The 17,852-nt window shown below is 36.5% G+C and overlaps 1 long non-coding RNA gene across 1 annotated transcript in view; it reads left to right on the top strand.

Annotated features, from left to right (window-relative positions):
• Positions 1–17,296, top strand: part of LOC122174877 — a 29,309-nt gene extending 12,013 nt beyond the window's left edge. Inside the window, exons 2-3 of the long non-coding RNA XR_006177248.1 lie at positions 12,847–12,970; positions 17,215–17,296. This is a non-coding gene — a long non-coding RNA (uncharacterized LOC122174877). The remainder of the gene's footprint in view (positions 1–12,846; positions 12,971–17,214) is intronic.
• The last annotated feature ends 556 nt before the right edge of the window (positions 17,297–17,852 follow it).

Raw genomic sequence — 17,852 nt, 5'->3', positions numbered from 1 at the left:
AATCACATATATAAAACCAGAATATTTTCCATATTTCAATTTTCTAGTCTATTAATTTTTATTTGTAATCCACAGTATTGCTCCAGCTATATGGAAATACAGATAAGATGTGAAGGATATTGTGTATTTTGATAGCAGCTTTCTAAGCGTACCTAGAAACATTTAGCAATACAGAACAAATTTATTTCATGACCATTTCTACAAGATGGAGGTGTTTTCTCAGTCTCTTTCTCTGTTCCATTCTTCAGAAAACTGGCCCATCAGTGGGATGTGGGGTGGAATTAATTCATCCACTTTGGACAGATGGCTTAAATGTAGACAGATGGAAGATGTCTTAAACATAGACATCTATATCTGAGCTGCTTCTCCTGCTGTAGTCAACAAATAGAAAAAGGTGCTTCTGTAATATTTTTCATTTAATATTGCTGTAGATCTCTGCAGTAAGTTTGATAATTCACATAGTGGTTGTTGCTCTTTTCTCTGTTCATATGCAAGTGTCTGAAGTTACATGAGATGGACTTTATTCTGCTGTCTCCTATAACAGATAATGGGGCTGGTAAAGGTAAGTCTGTGGTTCTTTGGGACTCCCCATCTCAAAGTATGGTTTGTCTCTAATTTGGAAGGTAGTCGCACCTTTAAAAAATATTTTATTCTAGACATTTAAACAAAACCAAACAAGTAAAAAAATGAACAAACACAATTTAACTGCTCCTTTGAACCTGTCCACAAAGCTCTCTGACCTGATATGAGACAGAGCTACCTTGCTGCTCCACAGTGTTGCAGTGCTTGTGGCCGAGTTTTTCCAGCAAGGCAACATTTGGCTGAAAACCATTATCCTCCCCCTGTAGGTAGCTGATGGCAGCTGCAGGATTGGCATGGCATGGGCAAGCTCATGTGCTTTGAGAAATTCTAGTGTCTAGTTACAGTCTGCCACTGCAGCCCTGAACATAAAATATTAAAAATCTAAAATGTGGATGACTGGCAATTGGTATTCTGCTTGGGAAGGGGAATTATTATGAATCAAGACCAGTCTTTACAAACAATCCTGAATTCAGGAGGTAAAAGGCTTACCTGAAGTCAGGAGACCACGTACCAATTCATATGCAGCCCATTCATATCTACCCTCCCAGTTCCTGCTGTAGAAGGATCTACAGAAGTCAATGTCCTTTTTTTCACCTGCTAGTTCAGGTAAGACTTTGAGGATATATTGGGTTCACTCTCTCCTTTCCACTTGTCCTCATTAATGCCGTTCTCTTCTGCCTTCCTCTCCTTTCCTGAGTTACTGTCTTGCAATATGTCTTGACAAGCTTTTTTTAAGTTGCAAACCCTTTGGGGCCAGGGACATGTCCTGTTAAAATCTGAGAAATACTGTAGAAATGATTTTTACCATGCTGGAATAAAATTTAAATATATTAATGAGATAAAATAAAACTCTGCACTCATATACATGGCCATAGTTGCAAATGTCCATCTGAGAGCAGAATAAACTGATTCTTACAGAATGAGTTACAAAGGTCTGGCCAACTAGCTACTCATTTTATTATCAGTAATAATCGTCACACTATAAATGTAACTGATAGAAGGTAGAAACTTTGCCATGATTTCATTTTTATGTTGTTTAAAAGGTTTGGTTTGCCACCCAGTGATGGATACTGGTCCAAATGGCTTATTGATCAATTAACTCTTTATACTGTATTATTCTGAATTTGCCCATTTTTTTAAAATATCATCTTTATTATGCAAAACTTTTAAGCAATTAGCTTTAATACAGCAACTTCTAGACAGTTAGAAATAAGAATCTGGATGACGTGACTTGTGAGGTACCAACTGGCGTTAATTATAAGATTGAACTTTTGCACTAAAGTCCTACCTCTGTGGTTTTAATATAGAATCCATGTCTCTTATAAAAACATATTTTAAAAAATGTTCATATTGATTTTTCTTCCTGTGGATACAGGAATGTTAATTAGAAATGTTTAAAATTCTACTTAGTACAAAGAAAGGTGAAAAGAGAGAAGTTTGTAAGTAAGAAATTGAAGCCTTTTTTACAGGCTCAAAATGAAAAATAAAGTTCATTTATGAATCATAAGTATTTATTTACAATAAAATTGCTAGTACTTCTATTATTAAGTCATTTAGTAAACCAGATGAAGAAAAAAGCATTTGTGCATGTTGTTAGTTTTACTGGGACATCCTGTAAACAGATCATCTGTGAACATCCAGTTCAATTTTTATTAAATATATATATATATTAATATTTTTGCCAGACTACATTTAAATGTACTTGTTTTGTCACATTAGAGAAAAGAATTTTTCCATCTTTATCTTGACTTATTGTTTGATATGTCAAAGCAGTTGCTCACTTGCCTTTTATTCCATCTGGTTGGCAGTAATGTAAGCACAAACAAGAGCAAAATCTGAGATTTTGGAATAAATAAGTGGCTGTGGAACATATCCATCTTTGATACACTCGCAGGTAAATCAGATGGAGGAATGAGTGAAAAGGGAGTTGTTTGGAATGAGGATAAGGGAATAATTCAAGAATACATCACCTAAGTAGGGTATGTTTCTGGTGAAGAACCAGGAAAGTGGGAAAAGAATCGTAGGCACATGGGCATGTGCATTTTTTTGTGTGTTCATTTGCATATTTTTCCCTAAAGAAAATAGGCTTCCCTGTGCTGTTTTCTCAATGGTTAGATGTGTAAATATCTGTGGATAAACCTCACCTTGATTTGCAGCATTACCTGAAGGAAAATACTGAGTTATATATGACGTTCTTTGATGTGTTTGCTGTAAACTTAGGGCCATATACTGTTGCTACAAATCAATTCAGAAGACTGCTAGAAACCTTTCCTTTGATAATACTGGCTTTCTTCCAGTTTTCATCTTCCCTGGGGACTCAGCAGTCAGAGCTCACTTCAGAGTTGAAGCTGGTTGAGTCAAAAGAGTCCTCTGAGTGATTATTTGAATGATGCTGTGAAGAAACAGAGGGCCCTGAGGTGCTGGTCACTGGGTCCAGGAAGTTCTTTGTCAGTTTAGGCTTGTTCTTTGGCCATGAGCTGTGTGAGTGAAGACAGCAAAGGTATTTTGACCCATATAGTATTTAGAATCCTATGAGAAATAAATGTGCATGTTTAGTCTCCTGAAATGGCACCATGAAGGAATGCCTTAGTTTGAATCATTTGCTCTCTCCGTATATATATATATAAAAAAAAAAGCACTTACACATATATCATTCACATGACCTCAAAGATAATTCTCTTCATCTTTCTTTCCTTTGCAGGGTTTGTACTGTGTGTTTTTATGGCTGCTTGCAGATTGTGCAACTTCCAAATCTTCATTCAGGTGTAATAATGAAGGGAACCACAGCATATACTGATGTGTCCTAGTAGCAAAACATTAGAGAATGGAGTCTAGCTCTGTTCAGGATTGCTGATTCTGTAGTCTGTTGATATGAACAGATCTCTCATGTCATACATGCCCTCCAGCAGACCCTCAGAATGCAACAGGAAAAGGCTGGCAGAAGTCACTGTCTCAGCTTTCTTCCTTCTCTAGCCAAATTGTTTTAAAGATACTGGTACAAAATTAAGAAGTGCTTCCTATCCAGTGTCACATGGTAGGTATGGAGAATAAATCTCAGAACAGGTTTTCACAGCTAGAACTGTTTCACTGTTAGAACTTGTGGGATAGGTACAATGTCTGAAAACTTCTTGTTTGTTATGCTCAGTGGATGTGCTTGGTGTGAGTATGAGGGCCTGAAGAGAATGAGCGTACTTTATAAGACTCTGCTGGAAAGAAGCTCTGCAGAGAAGGACCTAGTTGTCCTGGTGCACAGCAGGTTTTCCGTGAGCCAGCAGTGTGCCCCTGTGGCCCAGAAGACCTGGGACTCATTAAAAAGGGCATGGCCATCAGAGTGAGGGAGGTGATCCTTCTTCTCTCTACTATGCCCTGGTGAGGCCACATCTGGATTACTGTGTCCAATTCTGAGCTCCTCAGTTCAAGAAAGATAGGTTACTTGTAAAGAGTCCTGCAGAGGACCACAAAGGTGATAAGGGGTCTGGAGATTTTCCCTCTTGAAGAAGGGCTGAGAGACCTGTGGCTGTTCAGTTGGGAGAAGAGGAGAAGAGGAGGCTAAGGGGGAAAAGAGAAGGCTAAGGGGGATTTATCAGTTTATAAATATCTAAAGGGCAAGAGTCAAGTGAATAGGGCCAGGCTCTTTTCAGTGATGCTCAGTGGCAGAACAAATGGTAATGGGCACAAACTGGAACACTGGAAGTTCCATATGAACATGAGAATAAACTTTACTGTGAAGATGGCAGTGCACTGGAATAGGCCTCTCAGAGATGTTGTGGAGTCATCTTCTCTGGAGAAACTTAAAACCCGTCTGGACACTTATCTGTCCAACCTATTCTAGGCAACTTGCTTTAGCAGAGGGGTTGCACTAACTGCAGAAGCCCCTTCCAACCCCTATGATTCTGTGATTCTGTGACTGATTTTTGGAAGTGTCTTAAAGCGAGTGTAGGTATAGTCACAATCTCAGTAATGGACAAATTCCCACTTTTTCCTATATATTTTTTTTTTTTTTCAAAATTTGGCATTTCTGTACTTCCACTTACAAAACAATTAGTTTGTGCTGCATCAAATGTTTGTGCTGTGATCCTGTCCTTAATAGGAGTGAGGAGTGGGAGGTGGAAGCAATTCAATAAAGTTGGATTTTCATGAGTTAGGGAATATCCAAACACTTGGACATCTGGATGAAGCAAATTTGCATTTACCTCTTTCTCTCATTTTTTTAAGTTGTTGCTACTTATTTTTAAATATGATCTTTTTTTTTTCCTCTTTGTTATTGAAATGTATTTATAATATTACATTGAATAATGATTTCTTTTTCAACTATAGATTATAAGTATTTTTAAAGATATTACTGCTGCTATCTTTATTTTAAAGAAACAAATAGGTTAAATTATGTTGTCAGGATCACTAAGGAGGAAATAATATTATAAACATGGAGACAGAACTTTTTTCTTTCTTTATCCTTCATCCACAGCACACAGCACTATTAGTGCCAAATTATGACGCAGGATGGAAAAAAAAAACAACCAAACAAAACTGGGATATGTTCACAGAAGACATTTTGGAAAATGAAAGTCTTCCATCATAGAAAGGAAGTAAATGCCTTGACCTCCATCCACACTTACACACAAGTTTAATTTTATTCATAAGAGTCATTTATTAGAACTCAATGGGACTATTCATGTGACGCATAGAGTGAAACAGAGATTGAAATGTATTTGGAATGACAATTTCTTGTGGATTAGCATTATCAGAATTGTTTTCTTTTTTTCGTTCTGAGCTCATACTCTTGACATTTAATCGTAATTTATAGTTTACTTGTTTGTTATTGGCTATCCTTCATAAAGAACAGTTGCAAGAGAAGAGGACAACTTCTGTACTAGGTGCAATTTGAACTGAAACAGATGATAACAGACAAAGTGAGATGGAAAATAATATGCAGTATGAAAATCCATGGATATTGGAAAGTTGCAGCTTACAGTTAATGCATGCAAGACATGAAAACCTTTACTGGCTTCCACAAAGGATAAGTTTTAGCTTAAGTACATTAGTACTTAGCCTTTATACAGAGCTATCGTTCATGTCTTTTTGCTAAAGTAAAAATATGGCTATTTTTACTACTTTAATATATTTTTCAAATCATTTTTCAAAGTAAAATCATGTTTATGTAAACTTACATTTGAAAAGATCATATGTAAGTTATGTAAAATGGGAAGTTTTAAGGTAACACCATCTGGTATAGGGCTATTAAAAAAAAACATAAAAATATCAAATGGCAACATCCATATGCAATTAAACATAAACTACATTAACAGGTCAGTTCAAACTGTTGATTAGTTCTGTAAATAATTTTGCCATAATTCTGGATCTCTGCTGTGACCTGTACTGAATGTGAAAGACACTTTTGTAGGACACACTTTAGCAGTCTTTGAGGGAATTAGGAGTAGTTTAGGTGATAAGAACTGATGGTAGTCAATTAGTGCTTTGTCAGTCAGGTTATCTTATTGATAAAATATCTATGGTAATGAAGATTTGCAGAACTGGTTTTGAGAGGATGTTGACTGGGATTTCAATAACCTCTCTTTTTATTACTGCCTTTAGAATCACGCTTAGGTCAGATGTGAAATTACTATGTATTAATGTATGCATCTGAAACAGTATGAAAATTTATTGGCAGTTGTATTTTATTTTGGCATTTTTTATTATTTTTATTTTATTTGATCAAGCTGCCTTGGTCGGTTAGATCTATTTGCTTTATATCTATGGTGAGTAATGAACAGTCCCTGTAGTATTATCTTGATTAACTTAATAGCAAGCTATGTGCAAAATAAGCAAAAAAATAACTAAATAACTAAACAAAGTGCACAATCCATCCCTGTCAGCATTCCCAAGGCACAAGTGAAGGACAGTATTGTAATTTCTTAGTGTCAGCGCTTCTGGTTTTGACAAGGTGCAAACTTTGGTTTGACAGAGATAGTCTTCAAAGAGATAAAACAGTTAGCAAATGTCTTTATTTGTACTGATTTCTGGGAAAGCGATGGTTAGGTGTTATGAATTGCTTGGGGAGACAGGCTGACAGGAAGATAAAGGGAGAATGCTCCAGGAGCCGAAAGATGGAGGCCTTTGTCTATTCTGAGAATAACACGATCCTGCAGAAGCTAAAAGTGTGCGTGCAATGAATTAGAGGCCTATGGAGGCAATTTTAGTTAAACTATTTAAATTTATTTTTTCCTGCAGGCCCGTGTAACCTACTGCTGTAGCAAAAGCAATGTTCAGTGGTTTAGCATTTGAGAGTGTCCTGCATATATAAGTATCAGCAGGACACTGTGTAGGCAGAGTCCTTATAAATAGTTGTAAATGGTTTCTAGGCAACTTTTTAAAAGCAAGCAAATATTTAACATGTTCAAACAACACGATACAAGCACATTTGTGTTAGGAATTAGCTGAACAAAGAGGACAGTAATCACCCTAGCTGACACCAGGCAAAGTTGGGTGTCTGGTGTCACCCATGTTCATTCTTTCATCCTATCTAGGATTACTGTCCACTGTGGGATATAGCATCTCCCCAGGCACTCTGGTTTGTCCATTGACCACAGCGGCAACCTAGGCAAACAGCTTGGTTTTAGATGGTTGAAACAGGGTGAGATTAACCCGGCCTGAAATTTGTCAGTTCCCTTTCTACCAGACCCTCCACTCTGTTTCCTTTATATCTATCAGCATGTAATGTGCAGACTTCAGCTCACATGCGTGTGTGTTTTTACGAACATATACATAAGCAAATTTGTCTGCCAGGTTTTCTAAGAATGTGATCCAATCTTTAAAATGCAACTATTATACATGGTATATGTCATATAGATATATGGAAACTTGAAAAGTGAGATATCACCTCAATCCTTTCCCAAAGAATTTCAAATTCTGTCAGCAAGTGGTTTAGCATTTCCCCAAATAGCAGCCTTCTCTGTGTTGGATAAGTCGTTAACTGCTACTTACCGATGAAATAAAAATATGTTGCCTGTTCCCAGAGTGCTGCCGAGCACTGAGCTCTATGTACAAATAGTTTTCTGTATCTCTAATTAACTTAGACTGTGTTAAACACTATTTATTTTCCACAACTCCAAGCATAGGTAAAAATATACAGCTCTAAATTAAATACACAGATTAAAAAAAAAAAAAAAATAGGTAAAAATAATTATGGATCACATGTAAAAAAAATTAACTTTTCCTCTTGCTCTTATTGTAACTGGGATAGAATGCACTGTGGAGGAGGTGAGCACTATTCTTATTGTCCTGACTGCTGAGTTGTAATTCTGATAACTCAAAGGTTTAAGAGCAGGAGTGAAACCTCCTACTTAGCACCCAGCTAATGTTTACACAATTAAGATGAGCAATATGTTAACCAAGACTAAATACCCCCTCTCTTAAATCAGGGAAGCATTATTGCCTTTTCTATGAAAAATAAAATAATAATAATAAAAAAACATAACAATGTGCTTCAATCCATAATTTACGTTAGATATTTTTACAGCAATTTTGGCTTGTTTTAATCAAACTATGCATTATGTTTAAGGCTTTAAGTTAAAAGCATAGCAGGTATGGCTCCAAACTCAGCTGCCAAAGTGGAGAGCAGGGGGTCTAGAAGTGTTGAAGTCATTGGTAGCTGCGGGCAATGAATTTCTCACTCTTAGAGAAAAAAACACTCTTGCTCCTGTAAGAGGCAGAACTTCTGAGTTCTTAGTTCCTGTTGAGTTCTAAGTTCATCAGGACCTTCCAGAGGCAATGTGTTTCCCATCTCTGTAGGATTAATCATCCTTCAGGTAAGAGCTGGATGAAAACACATGAACTGAATATTTTTCCAGATGAAGAGAGAAAACAGTGTATTAAAGTACCTGTAACATTAATATGAGCAACCATAAATAACACATTTTATACTTCCAGGTTTCATTGATTTAATAGTGAATTCACAAACTATCCTAATGTTTGACATTTTTTATTTCTGGGAAAAACAAAACAAAACAAATTCAACTTATCCTTTCCACTCCAGCATTCCATTGGGGCTTCACTATGTGTCTCTGGCTTTGGAGCTTTGACTTCAGCTGCAGCTTTGCCAGTCCCTCCTCTCAACAACCTTCTCCCTGCTTAGGGGGACACAGTGCTAAGCAGGGATAAGTCTTCCATTTTTTTGGACTTGCCCTTAATGTCTGAGCAGCTCATCAGATGTTTGGATCTTTGCTTCCCAGAGGCAGTCAATAGTCTGACTTTTAAAATAAAGATAATACAGGAAATGGGGCCCCCTAAAAATTGCAACATATTTCCGTGAAGTATCTTAGGTTTACTGCAGCCTGGTCTAGTGGTTGGTGACCTTGTACATAGCAGGGGTGTTGAAACTAGATGATCACTGTGGTCCTTTTCAACCCCAGCCATTCTGTGATACTGGAAATCATATGTTACTATTAACAAGGTTTTGGTAGTTAGGTTTTAATGTTGTATGAACAACATTTCTGTGAGCTTGAAGGTTCTTTAATGAACTTTCAGATAGAAGATACCAGGACCAACAGCTTTAAATCCTTAGTCATTTCAGACTCATGCATTAAATTGGATACGCTGAATACAATTTGATTTATTATCAGGAACTTTTAACATAAATCTTTAAGAAACAAATATATTTTTTATTTATTTGTTTAGGAACCATCTTATCTTTTATTTATTTATTTAGGAACATTTATTGTTAATTCTGGTAAAATAAGGAAGTGGATTTGATATGCTTTACCAAATGCTAGCCTGAGTCTTATTTTTCACATGACAGACTTGCTAATGCCTGCTAACTTTCCAAAGGAGGTGATGCTATATTCACATATGATATATTAAGTTCAAAAGACCTATTTTTTTCAGAAAACTGTAGTGATTCTGACTGGTATCTAGCAAATTTTTCCCTTTTACAGAACTGTCAAGCTAATTTTGTATACTTGCTTGTGTTATTTTGGTTCTAAATATTCTTTATTCATATCTTATAAGGAAGAAAAAAGCAATAGTCAATTATTTGTTACCAATAACAGAAGGTTTAGTAAAGGTTATTGTTTTGTGATTTTTGATATCAGATTCCTTTTTTAAAAATTTCTCTGATTTGAGATATGAAGCGTGCCATTTTTTTTTTGCTAAAGTGTTTCAATGGATCTTACTATACTTTGTCTTTTAAATGGAAATTATAAATTCCTTGCTCCTGCTAAGGGAAGTGTTTTTTTCCTACATATTCCACATAGTTTTGAATCTGTGGCTGCTCAGATGAAGTGGAAGAGTTTACATACTCTTTTCAAAATGAACTGGGAGCCCAGTCACAGCTATAACTTGATTCTGAAGCTCTGATCTGCAGAAAACCCAGCATGTTAGAAGTGTCAACAGAGCTGCTGCTCTCATGACTTTCCCATCATGGAACCTCGTAGTTAATTCAAACACTTCAATATTTTACCAGTCTTGTGAGACTCCTGTTGCAGAGTATCTTCTTCCAAGGTTGCAACCAGCAAATTGGAAAATATCCTCCTGGACATCTTTACAGAAAGTTCTGCTACACCAACTCTCAAAACACTGGGGACACTATCTTTTTAGACAGATAAGAGGGGAAAAAAAAAGATGCTTAGTTCCTGAAGAATACGATCTTAAGCGCTGCTCTTTCCCTTTCCCTTCTCCTTAATAAATGCATACAAATCCTCAAAATAATGATCTTTTTGAAGAAAAACTTGCTTTATGTTTCTTTAAAAATTATGCACTGCTGAATTAAATGTTGTCTATCAATCAGTTTCCAAGAGGGTTATGTGCTTTTAAAAAGTCAACTAGATATCTTGTTCTATGCAAAAGTTAGAATAGGCGTTCTAGACCCAATTTTTAATCTCTGGTACCACAGACTATCATGTAACTATGAATAGTATTGTATATGCAATAAATAATGGCAAGAGTAGACTGTGGGGATCAAATAGGTCTGTCACTGCATTTTTACCAGACGATTTAACACATAAAACAGTTGCCTGTGTATTTCCTTCCAGCTTCTGAATTGTTACAACTAGAAGATGCATAATAATTCAGCAGTACAGTTTACCATCTCCACCTGTTACAATCCTTTTCATTTACACACACTTTACACTATCTTACTCTGTGTCAGAAAATCAAGAGAATATTACTAATATGTAATTAATAACTTACACTAAATTCCATTGGAAGTACTTATTATTCAGAAATTCTTAAATGTTAATGTGGTAAATATTCATATTTTATCTGTTACAGATGAAGAAATTACATTCATGGTTCAGTGTAATCCATTCATTGATTCACAGATCCCAGAGACCTTCAGGCAGTGTGACAAAACCACATAATTTCCCTGAGTACTAGGCTGTGCATTTCTGTATCTGATTAAGTTAAAAAAAAAAAAAATCATTAAAAAAATATAAAAATCTTCCTGTTGCCAGACAGATCCCTATGGCTACACATCTCTGAAGTCTCTGGAGCATTTTGTTATTCTAAGCTAAGTTGGCAGTAATTTACACTCAATAAATTGGTTCCAGTTCTGCCCATTTCAGATGCTATCACAAAGACAAGATTTTATGTGCAATTCTCTTACTTTTAGTCGAAGTGTATTCCTTTTAAGAGATCTTCCATCACAAATGCAGATGATATGGAGATAAAAATATTCCCTTGCTCTCCAAAGCATGATAGAATCTGATGGATCAACAGTTCATACCTAAGTTGTTTTGCCAAAAGTGAATCAATCCAAATCAAACCATCCTTTTTCCATTTTTTTAAAAAAGAGGTTCAGTACCACGGCATATATCATTCATAATGCATTAATAGATCTTCTATTTGATACGGAAAACAAAGTCTCTGTAAAGAGATATAATAATTTATGATTTGTAATGGTCTAGGTTTTAACTGAAATAATTTTTTTTTTTAGTGGCTGGTATTATGCTGTGTCTTGGACTTAATAAATTTAAACAATATTGATAACATGCTGATGTGTTGCAACATAGGTGTCACAGGTGTCAGTTTTTTTCTGAGCAGTGCTGTCACAAAGCCAAGAACTTTCTGCTTCTTGCACTGCTCTGCCAGCAAGGAGCCAGCAGTGCACAAGAAGCGGGATGGAGACGCAGCTAGGATAGCTGACCTAAACTGGCCACAGGGATATTCCATACCATATGGCATCATGCTGAGTAATAAAACCTGGGAGGGTATTGACTGGGGCAGGGACTGGCTCAGTATTGGTCAGTGACTGGTGAGAAAGTGCATTGTGTATAACTCATTCTGTAAATTTTTGTTGTTATTATTTTCCCTTCCTTTTCTGTCCTATCAAATTATATTTTATGGTAACCCTTCCGCTTTGCCTTTTTCCAGTTCGCTCTTCCAGCCTATTGTTGATATCAAGAGTAAGTGTTTAGCTGCCTGCTGGATTAAACAGCAGACTTTTTGGCAACTAATATAGGGCCCAAAGAGCTGATCTAGCAACAAATCTGACCAGAGTGTGTTAAAAAGAATTTATTAAAGAAACTATGTTAGTTTAATAGTTGTTGGTCACAATGTTAATTTATTCATTCGCAGTGTGGTTTTATTTGCTTTCAAGGTAGGTTTTTTTATTTCATTTCTTGTTGTTTATCTTCTCCGGGGGCTGGCCTGAGTTTTGCCAGTTTGTGCATACTGTATAAATAGAATGTGTCTATTTCACACCATGATCTTAATCCAGTCTTTGTACTAAGAACAGTCATCATCTCACACTTGAGAAAACACTGCGGGAACTACTACACAGTCCACTCTTTTTCACAGTGAGCTAAAATAGGTTTTGATAATTTTGAATTTTCTTGGGATGTTCAAACTATCGTGATCTTATTGCTGTATTTGGCAAGGGATTGGACCTAGATAATCTCTAAGGTCCCCTCCAACCTAAGCCATGCTATGATTGTATGAATCTGTATCTCCTGCATGTATTTCCAGTTTTGCCTATGATTAAAAACTATTAAAAAATACCTAGCCACAGATTTGCCCTGAGGCAGCAACCGGACCATGCAGCTTGGTGCCATCCACAAACTTGCAGAGAATTTACTTGAGCCCACTGTCAATGCCATTGGTGAAGATACTAAAGAGCATCCATCCCAGTACTGACCCTCGAGGGACACCACTTGTCAGTGTGTCTCCATCTAGACATTGAGCCATTGACCACCAAACTCTGAGTATGATCTCGCAATAAATTCTTCATTTATCAAATGGTTCACTCATCAAATTCTTTTCTTTTCAACTTAGGAAGAAGGATGCTATGGGGGACCATGTCAGAGGCCTTACTGAAGACCAGATAGATGACACCAGTGACTCTTCCCCTGTCCATTGATGCAGTGACACCATCATAAAAAGCCACTAGGTCAGTCAGGTAGGATTTGCCCTTGATGAATCTGTGTTGGTTCCCCCATGTTACCTCCTTGTCTTCTGTATGCCTTGGCATAGCTTCCAGGAGGATCTGCTCTATAATCTTTCCCAGCACAGAGGTGAGGCTGACAGGTCGATAATTCCCTATGTCATCCTTTCTACCTTCTTAAAAATGAGTGTGGCTTTGCTTTTTTTCCTGTCATAGGTAGTCCACCTGACTGCCATGACTTCTCAGATACTGTTGGCTTAGTGACTACATCAGCAGCTTCCCTTTGAACTCTGGAATGCATCCCATCAGAGCCAATAGACTCATGAATGTTCAGATTCCTCAGGTTGTTGTGAACCTGATCTCTCTCAGTGGAAAAGACATTGATCCCCAAGCTTCTGACCTATCTGCTCAAGGGCTGTTTGAAGAATAGTTGCCAGTGAAGACTGAGGCAAAAAATCAGTCTTCTTTACCAGTCTGCCTGAAATGCTCACTAGTGGTGATATGCCTCCTTGGACTTTTCTTTTCTGATTGATGTACGTGTAGCCTGTAGAAGCCTTTCTTGTTTTTCTTTGCACTCTTTGCCAAGTCCAGTTCCTGACCCCATCCTTATACAACCTAGCAGCATTCCAATAATCTTCCCAGAGTACCTGTTTCTACTTCCACAGCTTGTGCACTTTCTTCTTGCTCTGAGTTTGACCAGCAGGTCCTGGTTCAGGACCTGTCTCTTGCTTTCCTGTCCAGACTTCCTACACCTATGGATGGAGAGCTCCTGCTCACTAAGTAAAGCTTCCTTAAATCTTCCAGCTCTGCTCCTCTCCCTTGTCCTTTAGGACAGTTTCCTGAGTTTTTGAGTAACTCCCACAGGAGCTGGAATTTGGCTTTCCTAAAATTTAGCATCCTGATTTTACTCCTTATTTGTCCCATATTTCTCAGGAGTGTGAATTTAACCACTGCATGACTAGCTGACTCAATCCCTGCGACAAGCCCTGAAGCTGAACCAGAGAAAGAACCAACTTGTGCCACTCTCAGTCATCCCTATATTCAAGAAGAAATAATTGGTTGTGAAAGTCCATTTAGTAAGAAAGAAACTCCTACTAAGAAGGGAGGGGAGGAAGAAGAGGACAAGGAAAGTACTCCAAAGCCAAGCCATCAAAGGAATAGAAGGAAGTGGCAGATATGATAAAAAAGGCAATAACCACTTGATACCTATCCATGAATGAGATGAAAGATATGTGAAAAAAAAAATTAGTCATTGATCAGGCAAGCATATTTTCACCTGGCTGCTTTGATGTTGAGATAATGGAGCTGATAGCCTGTGTTAGAAGGCAATAAAGCCAGGCATCTGGAATCCCTGTCTAGGAAAGGGGACACTGACAAAGCAATTGGGAAAGGGAAACAGGCCCTCAGCCTCAGAAGGCGATTACTGCCAGGCATGAGGGAAACATAAAAAATAGATCTTATAACAATGAGGCGTTGGGTATGAAGAACTAGTCCTGTGTATGGTCCCAAGTTCTTTGATACATTACAGCTTTTTACAGAATAATAACTTGTTACAAATTGATTAATTTAGTCCAGCAATTCACTGTCTTTTTCTTAAGGCAGTTGCAGAGAAAGACAGCTTGGCTGTCTGCAAATTGTAAATTCATAGGAAAAAAAAAAAAAAAAAAAAAAAAAAAAAAAAAAAAGAAGGCTCCAAAGAATAACAACAAAAATTATAAATGGATATGAAAGTGTGAAATTTAGAAAATGGAATTTTCTGAAAACTTCAAAATGTGAAATAGGTTTCCCATGATGCTATCAATTAGACTGGAAACATTTTTTAAAAAATAGAAACACTGAAACAAAAAAGGAAATAATTTATAAGGTACAGCTCGGCTTTAGAAAAAAAAGAATATTATAAATAATGTAATAGTTCTTTTTATTTCTATCTTCACTAGCCTTGTGATTATGAATGGACATCATTTTAACAAAAAGGAGAGAAAATGTGCTTTGTTATAATGACTTTTCTACATGTGATATTCTACATGTGTGCATATGTCTGAAAAAAAATTGCTGCTGTGAAGTTGCCTTTATCTTTATATATCTTATTATTTGAAGGAAGTACAGGGAAGAAAAACTCCATATTCTTAGTGAAAATGCATTATAGAAGTCCATGGACACCAGCTGCGTGGTCTCTAGAGGAACTTGGAGTTGCAGGATGAGGTCAAAAATATCTAGTAACCTCTGGTACAATCATCCTTTTTGACTTAAAATCAATGAAGTACTGGAAATAACAAAAATGTCCCTTGCCTCTCTCCCTTTCTATCAGGTGGGGGACACTGGTATTGTCTTTATTACTTCCATTAGCTTTGTGTTACTTGAGGAAATTGTTTTTCACAGTGTGAAGTGAATTTAGCCTACTAATATTTGTTTCTTTGACTTTTATTGATAACAATTTGTTTAAATTTCAGAAAAATTTGAAAATATGCAAGATATAACATTATTGATATACATCAATATTTATGGACTTTATTTCCTTAATCTAAATCAGTGTAATTGAACTTCGCACCATTTTGCTAGTTACTGCAATGGTGTATTTTTAAAAGCTTTTCCTCTTTTCTCTCACAGCAGGTTGATAAGATTCATTGCTAAAGTATAATATTTTTGCCCTCTTTTTGCACTTGAAAGGTATTAATTTACATCTGTATTTATCTTTCTGTTCATATCACAGCTTTACAGCCGGACTGCTATTTGTCAAAGTGCTTCTTTATGGTGTTCCTCAGAACTATATCAATTCTATTAGACATATTGTTCTGTAAGACTCCTTTTGTCTCAAAGAAAATTTATCCCGCTGCTTCTTTAAACATATATGCATATCCATAGCTGTCTGAAGATATTAGGTTGAGTAACAGGTGAAATATAAAAGATTCTCCATTCTGTATTTGTGTATGCATAGAATATAGGAATTATGTTTATTTACATATTTCTATTTTAGATTTCACTTCAAGATGGTTCTGAGTACTGGAAAATAACTTTGTTGTTGTTGTTGTTTTTGAAAAGGCATTTTAAACCATGTGCTTACTGCTTTTGTTGCATTATATAAAAATAAATAAATAGCATGCAAAAGCAACTTCTGAATCAAAACAATATTAAAATAGAAGTGAAGCATTTGTTCTCTGAGAGAAAATGGTAATACATTTATTGTTCTTGTTATTCTTAAATATTGAAGATTTAATACAGACTTACAGGAAAATAAAGCCAGATGTTGCAAAGTTTGAATAGTGAAAAAGAAACATCACACAAACAGGGTCAGTTGCTTAAAGTTCTAGTGCACGATGGCATCAGATCATTCTGTTGTATAATTCACTCATGAATTTTTCTGGACATTCAGTAAGAATAAGTACTATTTTCAATTTTATAAGTCAGATTAGTTGTTCCCAAACAGTAAAGTGTATAAGCTCTCTTAGGCAGTACCATATGCCTCGTACTCAGCAGTAAAGTAGTTTAATTAAATATTACTGCATTGTCATTAGAACCAGGTGATTTCAAGTTATTAGCTCTCTGCATCCTGAGAACTTCTTGGAGATAATGATGTTGAATTATTGTAGCAACAAGATAGCAAAATTTATTGTGAGGCCTTACCACTTAAAATCACTTAATGAAGAGGTTTTTTTTTTTAAGAGAAATAAATCTTCACTCACTAACCTAAACATGTACTCACAACAAGTACCAGCACAGATTTGTTCCAAGTATTTTGCCCAGCATTTAAGGATCATGGATGTATCCAGGTGGGCTGGCCACGATTTCTTATTGTGGCTGTAGAGGATGAGAGACACTGTCTTTTGAGTTGATATCGTGCTTCCTGGTTTCTTCCTATGTAAATTGTCACAATGGCTTTGCATGTCCTTTTATGTCTCTTTGAAACTGACCTCAATCAGTATTTTTTGTTGTTGTTTCTGTGTTGTTTTTGTTGTTCGCTATTTGCTGTTTTTATTGTTTTGCTTGTTTGTTTGTTTCTCCCTGTCCTTTCTTGCCTGTAAGAATCTTAGATTTATTCACTTTCATTTGTCTCTGTACCAGTGTGTCTTCAGTTCTGTCCAGGGTGTGGGCTATCCTTAGTTCTATTGATCAGATTGTTCTGACTAACTGCGTGAAACAGTGATCTCTTAGGTATATCTGGGTGCCATACACACTGTTTTTATGTCCCTCTTCTGCTGCTTCTACTGCTGTTTCCACAACCAGGGATTCCTATTGATTCTACAGTCTCATTTCTATTTCAGTTCTCTGCTACATGGGTCAACACAGTGGACTTTAGAACTTGTACTACATGTCCAAGATGAGTTTTTAAAGCTCTGTTGGCAGGCAATAGAAGTAGCCACTCTTCACAGTAAGTATGAAAGTCCCAATCATTTCTTTTTTTTTAGTGGGAACAGCAGAAGATGTAAGTGACAGTTACTGTGCAAATAAGGTGTCATGGTTTTATGATTTTGGGCTATTGGCATTCCATGTCATAATATCATGTAGTGCACTGGGAGTTAAAGAGTTAATCTGGGAGAGAAGAAGAACTATCACATTCCCCACAAGATTGTTCGCTGTGCTGTTATCATTTCAGGGGGAACAGATATAAGACCTTGGTAGGTGATCCTACGTCCCTGTTTTTGATCATCAGTTTTTCCTCGCTGCTGCTCGACCCGACTGTGCATCTCACCTCAGTGTATGGTGAGGCCTTCAGTCATCAGACACTCTTTTTCTCATTATATTTGATTTACTAGCTTCAATTCTAATTATATTGTATTATAGTGTATTATCCCATATTCTGATCCTGTATTTAGTAAATTAGTTTGTTTCTCCTCAGATCATTGCCGCTGTTTTAAATTATTCAGGATCCCCCTGTTTCCCCTTTCCAGAGGCATGGATT

The sequence above is a fragment of the Lagopus leucura genome, unplaced genomic scaffold, assembly GCF_019238085.1.
Source record: "Lagopus leucura isolate 7727_CA_CO unplaced genomic scaffold, USGS_WTPT01 Super-Scaffold_73, whole genome shotgun sequence".
Classification (NCBI taxonomy): domain Eukaryota; kingdom Metazoa; phylum Chordata; class Aves; order Galliformes; family Phasianidae; genus Lagopus; species Lagopus leucura.
This window is presented reverse-complemented; position numbering and strand designations above follow the sequence as displayed.